Here is a 21,567-nt window from a genome sequence, read left to right as displayed (position 1 = left end):
GGCCTCCCGCTGCCACCGCACAATTTCTCTTCTCATCCTGAAGCAATGTTCTTAACCCGAGGTACTATTTCTGGGTTAGCGGAGCCTGTAACCTGAAGTGTCTGTAACCTGAGGTACCACTGTATGGGAAATGTAGTTTGCTAAGGGTGCTGAGAGTTGTTGGGTAGCTGTTAGTCTGCCCATTGAGCTACAGTTCCCAGAGTTCCCTGGGAAGAGGGATTGACTCATAGCTGTCAACTGTCCCTTGTTTGGCGGGAAACTCCCTTATCCCATCGCCGTTTCCCGCAGCTGTCCCGGATTGATGATGTCCCTTAAATTTCCCGGGTTTCATGCTCGCCTGGCTTGGGAGGGAAGCAGTGGCTCGGGGTCCTCCACCTCAAGAGAGCGAGAGAGAGCACGTGCACGAGCTGCCGCGTCTCCGTCTCTCCCTTTTCCCCCTCAGGGGTGCGTCATGAGGAGATGGGTGGCGGCAGGCGGGCAGGCAGCACCTCTCTTGCGAGACTTCCGCCGCACTGCCAAGGGAAGCCGGAAGCGGCAGCCGCAGCAGCAGCTGAGGAGGTGGCCTGAGGGAGGAGGAAGAGGAGAGGATGGGGAGGGGTGCAGAAGGCCGGTGCTTCAGCGGCTGCCGTGGCGCCGCAACCGCCTCATGCCGGGCTTGCCGGCGGTGTGGGCGAGAGTCTCTCTCCTTCCCTCCCTCTCTCTCGGGCGGGGAAGGGCCGATGGAACTCTTTGCGCCAGGACGACGGCAGCTCCGATGTGCTGCTTAGCATACCCTCCAACCAATGTAGCATCTTAATGTAGTGATTTCCCCCTCTGCATCCCTTTCATAACTCTATTTTTATAAATCATTTGTCCATCCATAGTTCACATTTTTACTACAAGTTTTCTGTCAATCCTACCAATGTATGTAACTCTTTACAATAGCTTTTCAACTAAATTATAAACATTCCCCATTCTTTATTAAAGAGGTCCTCTTCCTGGTTTCTAATTCTGCCTGTAAGCTTTGCCACCTCAACGTGGTTCATCCGTTTGGTCTGCCACTCTTCTTTGGTGGGAGTTGTAGACCCTTAGGATCATCTAGTCCAACCCCTTGCAAAACACAGTCAGTGGGAGCCAAAGCAGCATGGCTCCATCAGTGGCGGATTTATGTATAAGCTAAGCGAAATCCCTTATTTTGGCTGCTGATCCCTTATTTTCGAGGCTGCTGGTCCCTTATTTTCAAATCTGTAAGCTGACAGCTATGGATTGACTGTTAAGCTACTCTGAGAATTGTAGTTCTGTGAGAGGAACAGGGGATCTCCTAAGAAAGCTTGGCACAAACTAAACTCCCCAGGATTTTTTTTGACGAAAGCCAGGACTCTTTAAAGTGGTATAACAGCGCTTTAAATGTATAATGCGGAAGAAACCATAGAGGAGATGACTTCATGGCCCAGTTAAGTGTAATGTTTCTAAGGGAGCGTAAGGAAGTTGTTGGGGGGTAATATTCAGAGAAGCAGCCACTTCTTTTTAAAATAGGAACTTACTTTTGCTAAGTGCTGCAGTTGGATTCTAGCAGTTTGCTTCCAGTTGTTTGCTTTTCTTTTGCTATTGTTAAAAGCCTCAAATTACCCAGGAACCATTTTGAAGGTAATAATGGGGCTCCACAGAAAGCCCATGGAGGGCTAATCCTGCCAGGCCTGCTCTCTCTCACGCAGGTAAAGTGCTGCTGGTGCGTCGCACAGCATTCAGGTAATGAGTCCGATTTAAAGCTGCCCGTAAAGGATGGAGACAGCTGCAGAGCAGAAACTGGCAATGATCAACCTAGCGAAGGAGATAGATTTCAAATCCTCTTGGCAGGACACAGAGTCAAATCAGGATTTGATCTGAAGAGGTTCACTTCAGCTTTGTTTGGAGAAGGTTAGCTCTTGTTGTTGTTGTGTTGTTGCTATGGAGATAATAGGAACCTAGTGTTGTTTCTGCCTCCCCTCCCTGTACCTGCCAGCTTTTTCAAACCCACATCCACAGATTTAAGGCCAAATAAGTTGTTACATGGGCGTGAAAAGAAGAAAGAAAGGCAGCTGGGAAAGGCTGCCAGTTTGTGTAGAGGAATGAGGATGGTGATGTTTAGAGGCTGTATAACTCTTTCTTCTGCCACTGTTGTAAACAAAATCTGTCCCTTTTCCCTTATGGGGTATCCAAGAGCCCGTATAGAGTCCTTACATAGGTTCCCTATTGGTAGGAGAAAATAACAGAGGCCAGCCAGAGAATATCGAGAAGCAAAGCAGCTAGTAAGCCTGATCTTTATTAAAGCTGTTGTAACAGGGTGCTCCCCTCACACGCAGGAGGACCCAGAACAAAGGTGTGCCTGCCCTTCTATAGACATTTTAAATTCCCTGCCCTGGAGCTCAAGACCACCCCCCACAAACATCATACCTACATCACAGAAAAGGTGGTCTACAACAGAAATTTGAATTTTGTTGTTTTTCCTGTCTGCCAGGTTATCTGATAATGCCTTATCTGATTGCCTTTCCTGGTAGTCTGGCCATTCCTTTGAGATGGTGATTACCCAATTCCTGAGACAATGGGAAGGTTCCCTCCCTCCCTCCCTCCCTGCAGAGAAAACATTTGGTCAGTTTGGTTTCAGGTTGGTCTTCCTGTGCTGATCTATGTACGTGCTTGGTTGGTACATTTACTATATATATATGACCTTAAATTTTATTATTACATCACCCAAGTCCTTGTACGGTGCTGAGCCCCGATATGTGAGGCTAACAGTGTGTGGAGTAGGGGGTCGCCAGTCTTTGGGGGCCAGTGGGCACATTTGAGATTTTGAGAAAGTGCCCTGATCTCGAGGTGGGAAGAGATGCAACATTAGGGATGGGCCAACATGCACCCTCTCCTCCCCTTCCTTACCCTCTCCTCTAGGGATGGGTGAATTTGTCAGTTTCAGTTTGCATAAGAAGAGCCCTGATGGATCAGGCCAGCATCTCGTTCACACAGTGGCCGACTAGATGCCCACTAGACTCCCCCAATCAGGACTTGAGTGCCACAGCAGCCTTCCTTCCTGCCATTTCCAACAGCTGTTCTTCAGAAGCATAATGCCTCTTGTGCGAAAACCTGCAGCCGAATCACAAATGCATGATTGCCAAAATCACAAATCGGGGACTGTATGATGTCATATCCTCTAAACTTTTGAGGTAGGAGGGGGAACAATAGGAAACTTAATCTTCTTCCTGTCACAGCACACTCTGCTTCTTACACGCAATGGAGTAGGTTGTTTGTAAGCGCTCTTTCAGAGAGCGCACTCCATTTTGAATTGGACTATGGACCTTTGTAACTTTTAAGGATTATTGCCTGCCTGATTTGCATCGCTGCCTTTGTTGAATCCTGGCAAGTCTTTTGATGTATATTTTTCTTGTTAAGCAGTCTAAGAGTGATTTCTTTGCTAAGAGGGAATCATAGAAGGGTGAAAAGTCATCCAAATATATCTATGCATCCTTGGATATCATAATCGTTATAAAACATTGTCTCTAAAAGAGACAATGGATAGTGATTTTTTAACTCTGCTGGAATAGGTATTTGCATTCTTACAAATGTAAGACGGGGACGGCTAATTGATAAATAAAATATCCTTTACTCATCTTAAAACCATCCAAATCCTCTGACAGTGGAGTTAGAAAAATGAATTCAGAGATGGGCTATACGATCATCCAGCATGCACCCCTGAATCGTACTGTATTATTAAAGACATCCTTTGGCTTAAAATGTAAAGCAAGGTTTATGTAAATACAAAGTAGCAAGTTTGATAAGACCAAAATTGTGTGAAGTGCCTGTGAGTGTTGTAGGGTGATACAGGTTTAATTCTTAAGGTAGGAAGAGCACAACCAATTTGCAATGCGCATTGGCCAATTTAATGGATGTGAAATTGCACATCATGTATCCTGCCCTTTGACTGGAATCCTTGAATGGACTGACAAATGCAATGGGGTACATTAAAAGCCATATGCTTGTGTGGAAGTGTGGCACCAGGACGTCAGTTTGGAGTGAGGGCAGCGCTTCTTGCCCTCACTTGGGTTTGGCATCATGATGCCATTGTGTAACCAAGAAGGGTTACACAAGAAAAAGAAAAATGGGTGCCAAACAGAAGTGAAGTGGTATGACCAGCCTAAGATATTGAGGATCTTGAAAGATATTGAGAGCCCCCTTTTGTGTGTAGTGAAAATAGTTGGAAATAGTTTCCAACAAAAGTTCCAACAAAAATAGTTTCCAACAAAAGTTCAAGGCACCTTTAAATCTCTCTCTCTTTTCCTGCTAGTTGAGACTTCCCTGATTTCAATAAACCTAGAGTATAGGGTGAGGTGAGATGTTGCACTAGGTAACTGATTAAGGATCAGGCTTGTCAGTTGATTGCAACTGCTTTGATCGGCTGACAGGTGTGCTCGAAATGGATCCTAACTGGCCCATAATCATGTCCTCTTCGCATTGACAATGCCTTCAATTAAACCTGCAAAGGAGCCTATTTGCATGCATTCTGAGTGCCACAGGGCACATCCTTGCTCTCACGCAGAGAAATGGCAAAAAAATTCTTGTGTTGGTAGCGCATCAGAAAGTCTCAGAGAAGTTTCCCTGAGGGTAACTAAAAGCAGTTGGGATGTTGGCAGCTGCTGCAGAATAGCTTGGGGCCATGCTCCAGAGAGCTTTAAATGTAACTGATTACAATTCACCTCCTTTCAGACCAACTTGAGGAAAGCTGGAATAATCTGATGGTAAAAGAGGAGGAGTGCCTGGCATGCTCTGGTCCATGTGGTCACAAAGTGTTGGACATGACTAAATGACTAAAGAACAAAAAGGGGGGGAAAGGCTGGTTATCTTTTGTGGGTGGCGCTGTGGGTTAAACCACTGAGCCTAGGGCTTGCTGATCAGAAGGTCAGCGGTTCGAATCCCTGCGATGGGGTGAGCTCACGTTGCTTGGTCCCTGCTCCTGCCAACCTAGTAGTTCGAAAGCACGTCAAAGTGCAAGTAGATAAATAGGTACCGCTCCAGCGGGAAGGTAAACGGCTTTTCCATGTGCTGCTCTGGTTTCTCCAGAAGCGGCTTAGTCATGCTGGTCACATGTCCCGGAAAAACTGTCTACGGACAAACACCGGATCCCTCGGCCAGTAAAGAGATGAGCACCGCAACCCCAGAGTCGGTCATGACTGGACCTAATGGTCAGAGGTCCCTTTACCTTTACCTTTATTGAATGTTATCCCTACTCTCTTGTTTTCACATATCACCAAAATGTAGATTGCAAGCTCCTTGAGACAGGGATCTTCCTTCTTTTTTTTAGGTGCTATTTGTATTACAGTGCAAATGCAAATGAAAACACACACACACACACACACAGACACAACTCTGTAATGCCCTGTGGTATTTTGTATGGTGTGGTACCTTGAGTAAAGTTCCCCCAGATGAGCTAAGTGATTTTTGCAAGACTATACAGGGACTCCTTTGAGACCCAAGGCATTCCATGGCAGGCTGAGATGAATGAGAAGGGGGAAGAGGATGATGGCATGGGGGAAACAGAGGCTGGAGGGGTGGGTACTTCTGCTTCCCCTCTCAGGATTCCCTTGCTCCAGCTGGAGAAGCCAAACTTCCAGCTCCCCTTTATTCTCCCAGGGAGAAGAGTACAGCAAAGGAATCTGGGGAGGACATCAACCAACTTCTGAGGAGAACTAGCTATGGAAGGGGAATGCACAGCCCGGTTGTCCAGGACCCAGTGGTGCTTCCATCACTGGGAAAACACCCATCAGCCCTGACTCAGTGAACTCCTGTGCGCGCAGCAGTGTCATGAGGCACGGGAGTCTCATGAGCAAGCATGCCTTGTCCATCTTCAAATGCTTGGAGGGTGGGCCTGCCAACTCGTTTGGAGCAACTCTGTTGATTCCATACTTTGCTGAACATATTGCCCTGATTTTGGACTCGTTCAGCTTGGAGCCCTGCTTCTCGCCTGGCTGCCCTCGCCTTTCCCGTCATCTAGTCTGAGCGTAACCTGTTGCTGAGTCCCGTATCTCTTTTCTGCCTCAGTGAAGATGTCCTCCTTACTCTAAAGCAGTGGTTCTGAAAGGGTGTGGCAGGAATGGATGTCAAGTATGAAAGATCAGAAAAGAAAAAGGCTTTTGTTTGTGTCAGATTAAAAAGGTAAAGGGACCCCTGACCATTAGGTCCAGTCGTGACCGACTCTGGGGTTGCGGCACTCATCTCGCTTCATTGGCCGAGGGAGCCGGCATACAGCTTCCAGGTCATGTGGCCAGCATGACGAAGCCGCTTCTGGCGAACCAGAGCAGCGCACGGAAATGCCGTTTACCTTCCCGCCGGAGCGGTACCTATTTATCCACTTGCAGTTTGACATGCTTTTGAACTGCTAGGTTGGCAGGAGCAGGGACCGAGCAAAGGGAGCTCACCCCGTCGCGGGGATTCAAACCGCCGACCTTCTGTTTGGCAAGTCCTAGGCTCTGTGGTTTAACCCACAGCGCCACCCGTGTCCCACTTGTGTCAGATTAGACCTAATATAAATAAGATTATTTATTTATAATCTTATTTATAAGAGAGGCTCACACCTCTCATTGAGTTTTTATTATTTATTATAAAAAAGCCTCTTACATATGTACTTTAAGTCTATATAGACTTAAAGTACATATGTAAGAGGCTTTTTTATAATAATATTTTGGGAATGATTCATGTTCTTGTGTAGCTGCAATGTTTTATGCTTTTTTTTTGGATTCCCCACAATCATATTATAAAGTGCAGGCAATCCTTGTTTTGTGTGTGGGTTATGTTCCAGACCCCTGTGGGCGTCGCTGGAGTGGGCATAAGCCCACTCTGGCCCGTTCTGACCCCTGTTCCACCCCTTCTCATGATGTCTTCACGACAATATGGGGCTACATCCGGGTTTGGTGCCATGCGTGTGTGATCGCATGTCATTTCGATGCACCAAAATCAGTTGCCTGTAGTTTTGTTCTATGTTATAAATCAAGCACTGCTGGGAATTGTTTCATTTCGTGTTTTGGTGTTTTCTTATCAATAAAAAACTTGATGTGGTGCAAGCAAACTTTGTTCTGAAAGTGTGTTCCAGAGGGGAAAAACTGAGAACCACTACATAAAAGAAAAGAGCCTGTTGTGGGCTGGATGGGAGCCACGACTGGGGCAGGTCATCTTGTTCTAGTTGTTCAGGGCTTTATATGTTATTAAGAAGACCTTGGACATGGTGAACCAAGACCTTCCTGTGGAGCCCCTTCCTTCCACAATGTGTGGGAGACGTTTCCAGGAGTTGCCTAGAAAGGATTACATTGCGAACATTGGGGGACTCCAGGTCCAGTCATGACCGACTCTGGGGTTGCGGCGCTCATCTCGCTTTATTGGCCGAGGGAGCCGGCGTACAGCTTCCGGGTCATGTGACCAGCATGACTAAGCTGCTTCTGGTGAACCAGAGCAGCGCACGGAAACGCCATTTACCTTCCCGCCAGAGCGGTGCCGATTTATCTACTTGCACTTTGATGTGCTTTGAACTGCTAGGTTGGCAGGAGCTGGGACCGAGCAATGGGAGCTCACCCCGTCGTGGGGATTCGAACCGCCAACCTTCTGATCGTAAAGTCCTAGGCCCTGTGGTTTAACCCACAGCGCCACCTGCATCCTGTATTGCGAACATTAGAAACCACTTTAAAAAAAATGTTGGCTGATTGGATGTATTAGATCTAATAAATTGGAGAGCTGCTTTTACATTGTCCTAAGGAAGCATTTTCAGCAAAGGAGAAAAACATGGATCTTACAACTTGGCTTTGAGAAGTCATTTTTTTCTTTGCCTTCAGCTTCTGCATCAGGTGTTCCTAGTCTGGATTTTCTCCATGAACTTGGGAGCGAATGGCCAGACCTTAGTCGACAGGCTTGTCTCTTCTGCCTGAGCTGCGAGGATATTGGTGGCCATGTCCTTGTCCTTCAAAGTGGCTTGATGACAGCCAATCAAGTCCCGTGTTATGACTGGGGGTCACTGCCAAGGTCAAAGCAGCACACCTGTGGTCTTGCTTTAGCAGTTTTGATTGACAGGTTTCCAGTCCTTTGTTTCGTTTGCCCTTCTGTGTTTGAGCCCCTGTCTCGCACATCTGTCGCTGAAGGCTGGGTTTGGAGAAAGAGGGTTTTTTTCTTCTTCCTTTTTTGGAAGAGAGAAAGAGGATTCGTTTGTACACTTCTGCAGATAAATATTTGCTCCTGGGTGTTTGTCTAAAATTCCCTGGAGATGGTGTGGAAAATGCATTTTCAATGGATGCAGTCATCTCTTTCTTCTTTTCTACCACCACCAATGTCTTTGCGCATGCATGGACACACATGCCTTTCTTCTTATTCTTTTAGAAGTGAGAACAGGCCTCTGAACATTTCCAAACTGGTAGCTAGAAGGTCCTCCTCCTTCACACAGCAGATAGTAAAACTATGGCATTTGCTCCCAATGCCAATTTGCTTGGGTATTTAAGGCATGGTGATGTTTCTTGTTGGGCAGTGAATTTGAGGGAAACTGAATTGGGGAAGGACATGAGATTTTGGCTAATTTCCTGGGGGTAATTAAAAATGACTATCTAGAGATGATTTGGAGTGGGGTATTGAGTGTGTGGGAATGCGGGTGGCGCTGTGGGTTAAACCTCAGAGCCTAGGACTTGTTGATCAGAAGGTCGGTGGTTTGAATCCCCATGACGGGGTGAGCTCCCGTTGCTTGGTCCCTGCTCCTGCCAACCTAGCAGTTCGAAAGCACGTCAAAGTGCAAGTAGATAAATAGGTACCACTCCGGCGGGAAGGTAAACGTTGTTTCTGTGCGCTGCTCTGGTTCGCCAGAAGCAACTTAGTCATGCTGGCCACATGACCCAGAAGCTGTACGCCAACTCTCTTGGCCAATAAAGTGAGATGAGCGCCGCAACCCCAGAGTCGGCCACGACTGGATCCAATGCTCAGGGGTCCCTTTACCTTTACCTTTATTGTGTGTGCGGGGAATTGAAAGGGAACTGAACTGATTTGGATCATACATAGATCATGATTTAAAGCAGAAAAAAAAATGAAAGAGTTACTTATTTGCAGTGTATCGTTAAACTTGTTCGCATAAAAGGCAGTCATAGTCACCAGCTTAGCTGTCTTTAGAAGAGGATTAGACAAGCTCATATAGTACAGTGGTACCTTAAGTTACAAACGCTTTGGGTTACAAACGCTTCAAGTTACAGACTCTGCTAAGCTGGAAGTAGTATCTTGGGTTAAGAACTTTACCTCAGGATGAGAACAGAAATTGTGTGGCAGCAGCACAGCAGCAGCAGGAGGCCCCATTAGCTAAAATAGTACTTCAGGTTAAGAACAGTTTCCAGTTAAGAATGAACCTCTGGAACGAATTAAGTTCTTAACCTGATGTACCACTGTATAAAGCTATGCTCTACCTCCATTCCTCTGGTACTCAGGGGTAGACTGCCATTGCACATGGATATCCCGTTTTGTTACAACTCCCCGGAGCCCCATAAAGCATGACCAATTATCAGAGATGATGGGAGTTGTAGTTCAGCAACACCTGGCAGGCCAAAGGTTCCTCACTCCTGACTTAAGTCATCTCCTCCCCCATCTAAAAATCCCCACATCCTTTTGCCTTTCTTTTCACAAGAAGGTGCCCCCAATCCCTTGATCCTTTTGGTTTCTCCTTTCATACTTTCCCTGCAAATGTCTTGTTTCGTGACCAGAACGGTGCCCAGTCTTCTAAATGCAGCTGCACCATAGAATTACATAAAGCAGGCTGTGGAATATGTGACTCCCCAGATGTTTCTGTACTCCAGTTCCCATCTCTGACTCTCTCCCTCTCTCTCTGTGTGTGTATGTATGCATGATTTATGCACACACTATATGTATATGTATATGTATATGTATGTTGTCGTTTAGTCGTTTGGTCGTGTCCGACTCTTCGTGACCCCATGGACCAGAGCACGCAAGGCCCTCCTGTCTTCCACTGCCTCCCACAGTTTGGTCAAACTCATGCTGGTAGCTTTGAGAACACTATCCAACCATCTCGTCCTCTGTTGTCCCCTTCTCCTTGTGCCCTCCATCTTTCCCAACATCAGGATCTTTTACAGGGAGTCTTCTTGTCTCATGAGGTGGCCAAAGTATTGAAGCCTCAGCTTCAGGATCTGTCCTTCCAGTGAGCACTCAGGGTTGATTTCCTTCAGAATTGAGAGGTTTGATCTTCTTGCAGTCCATGGGACTCTCAAGAGTCTCCTCCAGTACCATAATTTGAAAGCATCAATTCTTCGGCGATCAGCCTTCTTTATGGTCCAGCTCTCACTTCCATACATCACTACAGGATGTATATGTATATATGTATATATATGCATAGATATATAGCATATGTATGTATATGCATGCATGTATATGTATATATGTATAGATATGCATAGATCATATATGCATGAAAAAGACAGCCCTTTCCCCGAAGGAGCTTACATTTGGGAAATGCAACATGTGTCAAAGGAAAAAAAAAGCGTATGAGAGTTGCAAGTTCAGATATGCTGTTCTCTGTTCAGTGACCCTAACAAGACAGGGTTTCTTCTTGCCAAACCAGAGGGGTGGGGGTGGGGACTCTTTTAAAGAAATCTAAAAATGAACAGATGGCGGCAGAAGAAGGGTGGTCCAGATGCAGTGAGGTGTGAAAAGCTTGAAGACCTTTGGCTGCTTTGACCTCAGCCAGATAGAAATTCTGACAGCCATGTACTCCACAGAGAAGAAGCTGCTTTCTGTAACCAAGGGTGGGCTGAGGGCATCAGCTTGGCAGGGAGCATGAGCTGTTGGAACGTGGCAGGCCCCTGCGCATAGTTACAGCCCCACAGACCTGAGGGTGGAGAAACCATGCGTGGCCTCTCAGTCCTCTGTATATGGCCCTTGAGACTCTCCCTGGGTGACAGCCTCCCTTGCCAGACTTGCTCCCTACGGTCTTCACGTGCCCTTGCGTGGCTGGAATGTGTCCTTGGAACGGTGACGATGCCGTTTGTTTCCCTGGTTGGAAAAATGTGGGTGGGTGTCAGAAACATTTTGCTTGGGTGGATTACAGACGACTGCACAAAGGTGACTTGCACCCACTTTTGCCCCTGGCCCCGCCCACCACTGGCATGCACCCCTTGTGCGGTTACCTATTAGGGAACGTGGCCTTCAGGCTGAAGAAGGCTCCTCATGCCTGTTGGAGTGAGCCCCATTTATCGTATTTTTCGCTCCATAGGGCGCACCGGACCATAGGGCGCACCTAGGGTTTTTTTTTGGGGGGGGGGAATAAAGATTTTTTTTTATTCCCCCCCAAGCCCCAAAGAGCAAAGAAGCCAAGACAGCCAGCGGGATCCATCCCACTGTCTGTCTTGGCTTCCTCTTTAGCTGCACGCAACCTCTCCACCCGGGAGAGGCTGTGCATGGCTTTGGCAGAAGCCATGACAACGAGCGGGATGAATCCCGCTAGCTGTCTTGGCTTTGTTTTTAGCTGCAGGGCTGGGGCAGGGGAAGCCCAAGCTTCCCCCCACCCTAGCTCCCAGAATGGGTCCAGGAGTGGGGGTGAGGTTGCGCGCAACCTTGCCTTCACTCCCAGAGCTTGCTGATATCTGCAAGCCTTCTGAGCCCCGCGGGAACTCCCGCCAGGCTCCGAAGGCTTGTGGATAGCTGCCTGAAGCCCGGGGTGCACGGTGGGAGATGGCACTGCACTCCCCGGGCTTCAGGCTGCAGGCTGCTATCCGCAAGCCTTTGGAGCCCAGCGGGAACTCCCGCCGTGCTCCGAAGGCTTGCGGATAGCTTCCTGAAGCCTGGAGAGCGAGAAGGCTGGGTTTGGAGAAAGAGGGGTTTTTTCATCGAAAGCCTGCATTCGCTCCATAGGGCGTACACACATTTCCCCTTCATTTTTGGAGGGGGAAAAGTGTGTCCTATAGAGCAAAAAATACAGTAAATCCATTGAATCCCTGTCACTGAAGTGCTCCTCACTGCCAGGGAGGTGCCTAAGTGCTAGGCTGGACAGTGAACTGACTGTGTTGACTGTGCCGCAATCAGCAAATGTGGGGGTTGCAGCCAAATTCCAAATGCATGTTTTGCTAGATAAGCACAGGCCGAGTACACAGAGAGTTCTTGAACTTCCTAGAGAGGACCTTCAGTGTGCTGTCACTTCTTTTTCCTCCTCTGGGCAAGAACTCTGTAACAAAGGGGGAAAATATTTTATACTTCCTTCTGTCTGTGAGGAGACACTCGCTTTCCACCATACCGCCAAGCTGACCAGATGTGCATGGCTAAAGCTCTTGCTTTCAACCATGTTAGCCAAGTCTACCAGCTTTTATTTTACTGTAGCTTAGTATTTTTCTGCACATTACTTTTGCTGTATATGCTGTCTGCATTGAAATGTAAGTAAAACCTTTTTTCATTTGTTTTACTAAAAACATGTGGCTCATTCTCTGCAATGGAGATGAAGAAGGGGAAGGTCAGCAGACCACGAAAGGGATAGAAAGATGTAATTGCCTAATTCCTAAGCTGCAAAACTTACCAAGTTTTATTTTTGCTAAAAAGGCTTCACAGCCAGAATACTTATATATTTCTCCCACACATTTCAGAAAGGAGGTTTAGATCTAAATCTGCAGATTTAATCTTCAATCCATCTCCCACACCAAGGACTTGGTGACAGTCTGATGGGTGCAAGCAGACCCAACTTATTTGCAGAAGTGCCCACTTGCAAGTCCAGCTCTGTGGCTTGGGAAGACAGCAGTGAAAATGATCGTGCCTGCCCCACTCTTTGAAAGGGGAGGTCAGGGGAGCAAGCATTGGGACCATGTCTTAGCTTACGATTAATCACATATCCCAGAGCTGTGCTATGAATTATAGACTATGTAACCTGATCTGTGATAGGCCCTATGGTGGATTCTGGAACAAAGCCTTTCACAACTGTTGGATAGATTTAGATGAGTAGGAGAGGATGTTTTATTTAGTAATTATTCTTCCTCTTTTTCTCACTTGTGTAAGTATGCAAATACTATTTCAGCAGAGGTAAAAAAATCACCCTCCATGCACAACTTATCTTTAGAAGCTTTTAGGACAATGTTGCATAACCTTCTAGAACAATTATGATATCCATGGTTGCTTAGTCCGACGTGTATCATCTCATTTTTAATGTTTCACTCTTAAGAAACAAATCACTCTCAGGCTGTTTAAGTAAACAAGAAAATATAAGGTTTACTCACATCAAAATCTTGCCAGGATTCAACAAATACAGTGATGAAAATCAGTCAGGCAATAATTCTTAAAAGTTAAAAAGTCCACAGTCCAGAATGGAGTGTGTTCTCTGGAGGAGAGCTTACAGACTTCCTACCCCATTGTAGGTCAGAAGAAGAGTGTGCTGTGACAGGAAGAAGAAGAGTGAATTTCTATTATTCCTCCTCCCACCACAAAAAAATAAAGAATATGACATCGTAGTGTTCTGTTTGTGACTCTATAGCAATCATGCTTTTGCGATTTGGCTGCAGATCTTCCCACAAGAACAACTGAGCTGAAAGTTTCAATGCTGAGTCTGCGAGTGAGAGCCAGGACAAATGGGGCTGCAAAATTAGGCCAGATGTTAGGCTCCACAAGGAGCAGGGACTTGTATGATATTGCTCAAGTGGTAACCAAGACTTTAATTTTTTAGCTATGTTTTATTACATTGATATAGTGCTTTCCTTTCATCATGGAACCTATGGTGGAGTGAGAGTCGTGTACGAAACCCTTCCTTGAGAGGCCTGCTTGGAAGGGGCCGTACCCCATTATGCAGGTGTGCACTGTGGCAAAGCCAGATGCCCCCTGAAGCCTATGGGAGGAATTGGCGAGGACAGGGATGTCCAACTGGTCGACTGTGATCGACAGGTCTATCCCCGGGTGCTAGCGGTTGATCACAGTCTCTTTTTTCTCTGTGGGGAAAAAGAACATCCGGCCCCGCCTCCTTGCTCCGTCCTTCATTGGTGCACGATTGCAAAAATGGGAGACGGAGGGCCCTGCAGGATTTAACTTCCTTCTGCAGGGCCTGTAAGACAGAGCTATTCTGCCCATAGCTGTCAAGTGTCCCTTATTTGAAGGGACAGTCCCTTATTCCAGCGCCATGTCCCGCTGCTGTCCCTTATTGATGGATGTCCCTTAAATGATGTCCCTTAAATTTCAAAGGAAGCAGCTCCTCTCCCTCCCTCCCTGCCGGCCAGGGAGGAGGGAGGCTCCAACTGTGTTGCTTGGCTGTGTTGCTCACCCAATAAGAAGTCTAAGAATGACTGGGGGTGGAGCTTGCATGCCTTGTGTGTGGCTAGTTAATGCAAGCTGAGGGGTTTTTTGAATGCTGGATGCCATTTTGTTGCATGTGCTGCTGCAAACTTTGCAGTGCAAAGCCAGGCTGGGGAGCCATCTTAAGTTGAGGCTGCATAGGCCTTGTGGTGCATGTGATTCAGATTCTGTTCAGTTGAACCTCTTGTTACAAAGTTGGTTGGACAGTGGTTGGACAGGAAGACTGGAGTGTCTGGAACAGGTGAGGCTGCAGGTCCCTTATTTTGGCTGCTGGTCCCTTATTTTCAAGGCTGCTGGTCCCTTATTTTCAAATCTGTAAGTTGACAGCTATGATTCTACCTGGCTTTCAATTTGAACTTAGCCTGATCTTTTATTCCCCTTCCTTCTCTCCCCCTCCCCTTTTTATGAAGATTACCCACTCTGGGATCCCACAGCTAATTCTCCCCTGGTTTCTTCGCTGGCCCAAGTGGGACTAATTTAGCCAGCTAGCCCTGGTGATCATCTAATGTTTATTGGATGGATTTCCCCCTAAATTGATTTTTGAATTCTGAATTTATTGTTATTCATGTTTTATACTATATTTTATGCTGTTTTTGTTGCATCAATTAAGTGTTTTAAATTTGTTAGCCACCCTGAGCCTGGTTTTCTGAACTGGGAAGGGTGGGGTATAAATAAAAAATATATTTATTTGTTTGTTTGTTTGTTTGCTGAGTGATCGTTTGGTGAGTGACTTTGCCTCCCCCTCCAAAAAAAGCTCCACAACTTTGACCTCCCCCCTAAAAAATGCTCAACAACCTGGGTGTCCCCCCCCCAAAAGGGTAGATCATTGCCCGTTTCTTATTCTGGGAGTAGATCGCAGTCTGTTGGGAGTTGGAGGCCCCTGGGCTAGGAGACTTTGGGAGTCAGGAAATTGTGGCAAAGCTACTTCTTGGGAGTAGCGAATGGAGGTATCGCTGTCTCATGAGGCTCCCCTGTTGGGGGTCTTTAGCAGAGTGATCTTCACTGATTCCAGTTGCCCCCAGGACCCTGAAAATACAACCCCATACATCAAAAGAGGGATCCAAAGACTGGGATCCTGGATATGGATAGAAAGTAGTAGTTTTATTCTGCTTATTTTATTTTAGGTGGAACATAGTGGATGTAGGTTTAAAAGATGTGCTCTTGGGATGCCTGATTTCAGTTGCTCAGATACAAGAAGATAGTGAGAATTTTATGTATTTATTGTTATATTTAAAACTCACCTGGAGTTGGCAAAATCGACGGATTTAATAAGGCATAAGTCAAAAAATTTAATTCAGAAACAATGGAAATGTTTAAATTATTATTTATGCAAGCAGGGCTCAGATACGAAAGTTTGGTTGTGTCTAGACTAAGCTTGTGAAGAATACAGAGGACATAAAGATTTGATTGATTATGAAAGAATCATTGAAGAACAGATTTAAATGCGAGCAAGACAACTAAGAGACGTGGTGAATGCGATGGAAGTCTTTTATAATATTTTAACTAAGATTTTTATATTGCAGTATTTGAAGCAAGAATTTGATAATATATTTTATTTTTCCTTTTTTTTATTAGTTTTCATTTTGGAAAATATGTATATAAGTGTGTTTACAGTGTTATGTACAGTGGTACCTCAGGTTACATACGCTTCAGGTTACATACGCTTTAGGTTACAGACTCTGCTAACCCAGAAATAGTGCTTCAGGTTAAGAACTTTGCTTCAGGATGAGAACAGAAATCGTGCTCTGGCGGCGCAGCGGCAGCAGGAGGCCCCATTAGCTAAAGTGGTGCTTCAGGTTAAGAACAGTTTCAGGTTAAGAACGGACCTCCGGAACGAATTAAGTACTTAACCTGAGGTACCACTGTATTGTTCTTTGTTTAATTTCTATTTCTTGAAAAATTTAATAAAAAGAAATAAAAAGAAATAAATCTCACCTTTCCTCCAAACAGCTCAATGTGTCCTGCATGGTTCTCCCCCCTTCCCATTTTATCCTTGCAATCATCTTGCAAGGTGGGCTAGGCTGAGAGAGAGCAAGGCCACCCAGGGAGCTTCACGGCCAAGTGGAAGATTTGAACCTTGGTCTCTCAGGTCCTAGTCCAGCACTCTAGCCACTTCCTGTGCCTTGTACTTTGCAGAAGAATAAATGGGCAAGCTGCAGACTGATTTTCGTCCTCCTTACTGAGACTGCATTCCGTGTGTTATTTCCATGGGATTAGAGTATCTGACCTTGTTAGAAACCTTAAAAAATCCCAGCTTCCACTGTCTGCTAGAGCCTGGGTTGCTAGGGGATTTATACATGTAAGAAAAACACTGTCGGTAAACTCTGGAATTGAGTCCTCCCACAGTAATATTTGACTGCATCCCTGTGAAAAGTAGATTCTATGCATGGTTTGCAGATCTCTTAACAGTGATAGTGTAACATCAATTATAAATGTTAATGCAACATTCACTTCTGTACCAAATTGTTCATAAGGTGTGCATTTTTTTGGGGGGGGGGGAGGGGGGTAATCCATGGAAGCATTGAATTTTTTTTATATATTGCATACTGAGGAAAGATATGATAAAATCAATATGTTTTCTCTTCTCGCCCTACACATCACTTTTTCTGCAAATTTTTGCACTGAAGCAATTACCAGGGATTGATGTGGCTTGGCGCTCCTTGCATTGATTTCAAACAATCCCGTGTGCTGTGCTGTAGCTTTTCAGAAAGTCTGATCCTCAAAAGATTCACCTAATCCTTAAAATATTCCCCTGCCCCACCATTAGTGAGAGTGAAGGTTCTCACCTGCCCTGCTGGCAGAGTCTGAATTACCATTAAGGGACAGCAAGTGTTCAGTTACTTAGTCTATAGACCAGGCTTCCTCAACCTCAACCTCGGCCCTCCAGATGTTTTTGGCCTACAACTCCCAGGAACCCTAGCTAGCAGGACCAGTGGTCAGGGATGATGGGAATTGTAGTCTCAAAACATCTGAGGGGCTGAGGTTGAGGTAGCCTGCTATAGACCTACCTTCCCCACTATCGGTCAACTTGACCTTGTTTGGGGTGCTGCCACTGGGGGCTGACCAGTTGCTGTAGGACCATCTCGATGGGGCATTTTCAGTGGTGGTTCCCCATTTCTGGAATGCCTGCCCCCAAGATGTGTATCTGTCTCCCTCAATATTGACTTTCTTTTGTTTTTTTAAAAAAATATGTTTCACCCAGTCATTTGATGGCTCAAATACACTGTTCCAGGCAACTCTGAGATCACTGGTGGGGAGAATATTTTACAGTGTTTTTGGAATGTTTTTAACTGCTTTTAGAATGACATTTAATTTTTGAAATATGTATATTTATACTATTGATGCATTTGCTGCTGTGGAGGAAGGGTGGAGTAGAAATTGACTGATTGATTGATTTGCGGCTATGAATATTTTATATGGGTCTACCCTCCCCGGCCACACAATTTCTCAGCCATCTCTTTCCCCAATCTAGCGATCCTCTCTGGTTGCAACAGAGCAATCACCCCCCGGGTCTTCCCAGGTTGCCCGTTTGTTTCAATTGATGGAGGTGCCTGTGGATAAACAACACACTGTATATACTGTATTTTCCAGTGTATAAGACTTCTTCATGTATAAGACGCCCCCTATTTTGAGGGACTCCAAATTAAGAAAACACCCCCTCAGCACTACCCGTGTAGAAGACGAGCCCCAATTTCAAACCTAATTTTTTGTTTAAAAAACCTAGTCGTATACATGAAAAAATATGGTAATTTCAAACAATACCATATGGAATGATGGAAGATTCCTAATGCAGAGGTCATCAAACTAAGGCCCGAATATGGCCCACCGGGCTCGTTAATCTGGCCTGCAAACCTTGCAGACCCTGCCACCCGCTCGGTCAGTCCCCGCGCTAAACAGGTGCGGCGCAGAGGTCTCGCTGTACGGAGACTGACTTCCGCAACGTGGCACAGCTTCTGATCAAAAGCCACGGGTGCCTCTGGGCAGGCAGCGATGCTGGTAGGAAGCTCCTGCAGCCAATCAGAAGCCGTGGGTGCCTTTGGGCACTGCCCCTTCCTTCCCACTGAGGCGGCCGAGCAGGAGGAAGCGACAGCGGTGTGAGAGCTGCCTCTGCCACCCAGGCCAGTGGCATGGGCTCTGTGCCCCACTGAGACAGAGGATGCCGACGCTGCTGAAGATGAGGCAGCGTGGGCATCTGCGGTGTGAGTGGCATAGGCGGGGAGGCCTTTTGGGAGGGGGGGTGCTTGGGGAGGCGGTGGGTCTGGCCCCCCACAAGGTCTGAGAGACAGTGGACCTGCCCCCTCCTGAAAAAGTTTGCTGACCCCTGTTCCTAATGCATTCATTTCCTTTTGGAAAACAGACCCAGTAATCTGGAATAGCCAAATCTAGGCAGAAGTTTTAAATTAGGGATAGGCAAATCAGTCTGCCTTTAGTCTGTTTTGTATTTGCTCTTTCTCCCCCAGTGCAGTGTATCCAACACAGGGGCGTAGTAAGGGTGGGGCAGCGGGGGTGGTCTGCCCCAGGTGTCGTCTCTGAAGGGGTGTGTGACAAAATCCCGGCCGGGTGTGATCGCAGCCATGCCAGATCGCACCCCCGGCTGCGCCGCTGTGCCGGATCGCACCCGCTGGATGGATCGCCCTGCCCCCCAGGGCGGATTGCCCCACCCTGGGTGCCCATCATGTGCACCGATCCGGGTGCCCAGGCGGCTAGCTCTGCCGCTGATCCAACTAAGTTTTACTCAGAATAAATCAGGCATTGCAGGGTGTCGTACTAGATGACCCTTAGGGTCCCTTCCAACTCTGTAATTCTATGATTCTATGAGCGCAGGCCCACCCACTGAAATGACTGGAAATGCCTAATTTCAGCCCATCCATTTCCATCATTTTTCTCTGTGTAGAATCTACTTGGATGCAACCCATCCTGTTTCCACATTTAATCTGCAATTAAATAACAATAATACCTCAAATGTGTATTTTAGAATTTATTTTCATAATATGTATTTCTTTATTTATGAATTTATAACCTGCACTTTCATAAAAAATTAGCAAGGTGCAGTACAACAAAAAAGGATGAAATTAATAAAATATCCAAGACAAATCAAGCATCAATAAAAGATGTGCTTTTAATATGCGTATTTTAATGCACATTTTGATAGACTTACTCAGGTGTTCTACTGAATTTATTTTTTAAATCCTATTTATTATTGTCCCCCTGAATTTAATGGGCCTTCCCCCCAGATAGGTCAATGTGGGATTGCAGCCTTGGACAGCATTACAACTCTTGAGGAAGTGCATAATCTGGTTTTAAGCAAAATTCCAATTTGCACCTTCGTTTGAGTGATGTGGATGAGGTCTGTTCATGCAGGAATAACAAGCATCCATTTCTTCCAGCATCCTTAGGTTGTATGGGGAGGATTTCTGAAGCATCCTTTTCCTGTTGTTGACCAGCTGTGAGATGGTTGGAAGAGTGAGCCAGGACTTACCTCTGACCAGCACCGATATTGCTGTTGCTGATGACTTATTGGCCTTCTGAGCATGCGAGACAGTAGCTGGCCTCTTCCAAAGTCTGAGGAAAAACCTGTCTGTCAGAAATTAATGGGGTGGGAATCCTAACATAAAGCAAAGCCTTGAGTGAAATTCCATGGCTTCATGGACTGTTAATTCTTTATTAGGTTTTCCTAAGACTGAGATAAAAGGCATTTTATCTTTTTTAAGGTTTGCATTAACATGTCATTGAGCTTTATAGGTACATTGATCTTCATTTGGCTAATGTGGAAAGGATAATAGAAATGTGTGTTCTTTGCAATGGCAAAGACAACTCCGTAACGCTTGGGATGGAGAGAGGGGGGGACACAGTTATCTTGCATCGTAACTGTATCGACTTGGACACCTTGGCTGAAAGGGTTCAGAGGAGGTCTGTGAAGGGGCTGAAAGAAGGGATGGAGGAGAATTTGGTTTTGTCCATGTTTCAAAGCACACCAGACAAACATTAAGCTCCAGGATTTATAAGCGGATCAAAATGCAATTGACAGACAGATTGCAAACCGCTCTGAATATTGCAATGCACACTGTATGTGTGTGTGTGCACTATGCAATTATACCCCTCATTTCCTTCAAAAGAGACGCGGGTGGCACTGTGGGTTAAACCACAGAGCCTAGGACTTGCCGATCAGAAGGTTGGCGGTTCAAATCCCCGCAATGGGGTGAGCTCCCGTTGCTCGGTCCTTGCTCCTTCCAACCTAGCAGTTTGAAAGCATGTCAAAAGTGCAAGTAGATAAATAGGTACCGCTCCAGTGGGAAGGTAAACATTGTTTTGGTGCACTGCTCTGGTTCACCAGAAGCGGCTTAGTCATGCTGGCCAGATGACCTGGAAGCTGTTCGCCGGCTCCCTCGGCCAATAAAGCGAGATGAGCGCCGCAACCCCAGAGTCGGCCACGACTGGAGCTAATGGTCAGGGGTCCCTTTACCTTTACCTTTCCTTCAAAGAGGTCAAGGTAGTATACAAGGCTCCTCCATTCCCCCTTTTGTTTCCAGAACAACCCTGCAAAGTAGGTTAAGTTGAGATACGGTGACTGGCCCTAGCTACTTACCTGAACAGGAATTTGATTTTGGGTCTCTCTGGTCCTAGTCTGACATGCTACACCACACTGGGTCCTTGTATTTTTGGTGGAAATATACAGGGGAAATGTCTGTTTCATGCATGTAGACAAGATGCATACATTGAGAAGAGTGTGTGCAAATATCTGTATAATTTAAATGTGGCTTCATTGCTTCGTAAGCAGCAACAACTCTGTAGCAAATGGAACAGAACAGACTTCGTTTTGCATGCATTCAGCAATGAAGCCACACATCCCTTGACTGAATCATAGAATATAGGACTGTAGAATTGGAAGGGACAATAAGGGTCATCAACCTCCTGAAAGCAAAACCTGCCAGCCCTGGCTTGGGAGATGGCATCTTTAGGGTCTTTATGCTCATTTACCATGGAGAGCATTTAAAAAGAGAATTGGGAGTGTTTTTGTTTGTTTGCTACGTTCATATTCCACCTTTCCTTCCAGGAGTCTCAAAGCGGCCAACAATCTCCTTTCGCTTCCTCCCCCACAACAAACACTCTGTGAGGTGAGTGAGGCTGAGATACTTCAGAGAAGTGTGACTAGCCCAAGGTCACCCAGCAGCTGCATGTGGAGGAGCGGGGAAGCGAACCCGGTTCACCAGATTACGAGTCCACCGCTCTTAACCACTACACCATGCTGGGATTGAACCTGGGACCTTCTGCATTCAA

At 46.2% G+C, this 21,567-nt stretch overlaps 1 protein-coding gene and 1 long non-coding RNA gene across 4 annotated transcripts in view; one reads left to right on the top strand and one right to left on the bottom strand.

The window, feature by feature from the left end:
• TMEM132B (transmembrane protein 132B) overlaps nt 1-21,567 on the top strand; it is a 385,081-nt gene that overhangs the window by 59,441 nt on the left and 304,073 nt on the right. The window lies entirely within an intron of this gene.
• LOC309359639 lies at nt 12,064-13,501 on the bottom strand. Its single transcript, XR_014163883.1, has 2 exons — nt 13,227-13,501; nt 12,064-12,190 (listed from the first exon to the last, which is right to left on the bottom strand). It is a non-coding gene; the product is annotated as an uncharacterized lncRNA (long non-coding RNA).

The sequence above is a fragment of the Podarcis melisellensis genome (assembly GCF_964234715.1).
Source record: "Podarcis melisellensis genome assembly, chromosome: 16".
Taxonomy (NCBI): domain Eukaryota; kingdom Metazoa; phylum Chordata; class Lepidosauria; order Squamata; family Lacertidae; genus Podarcis; species Podarcis melisellensis.
This window is presented reverse-complemented; position numbering and strand designations above follow the sequence as displayed.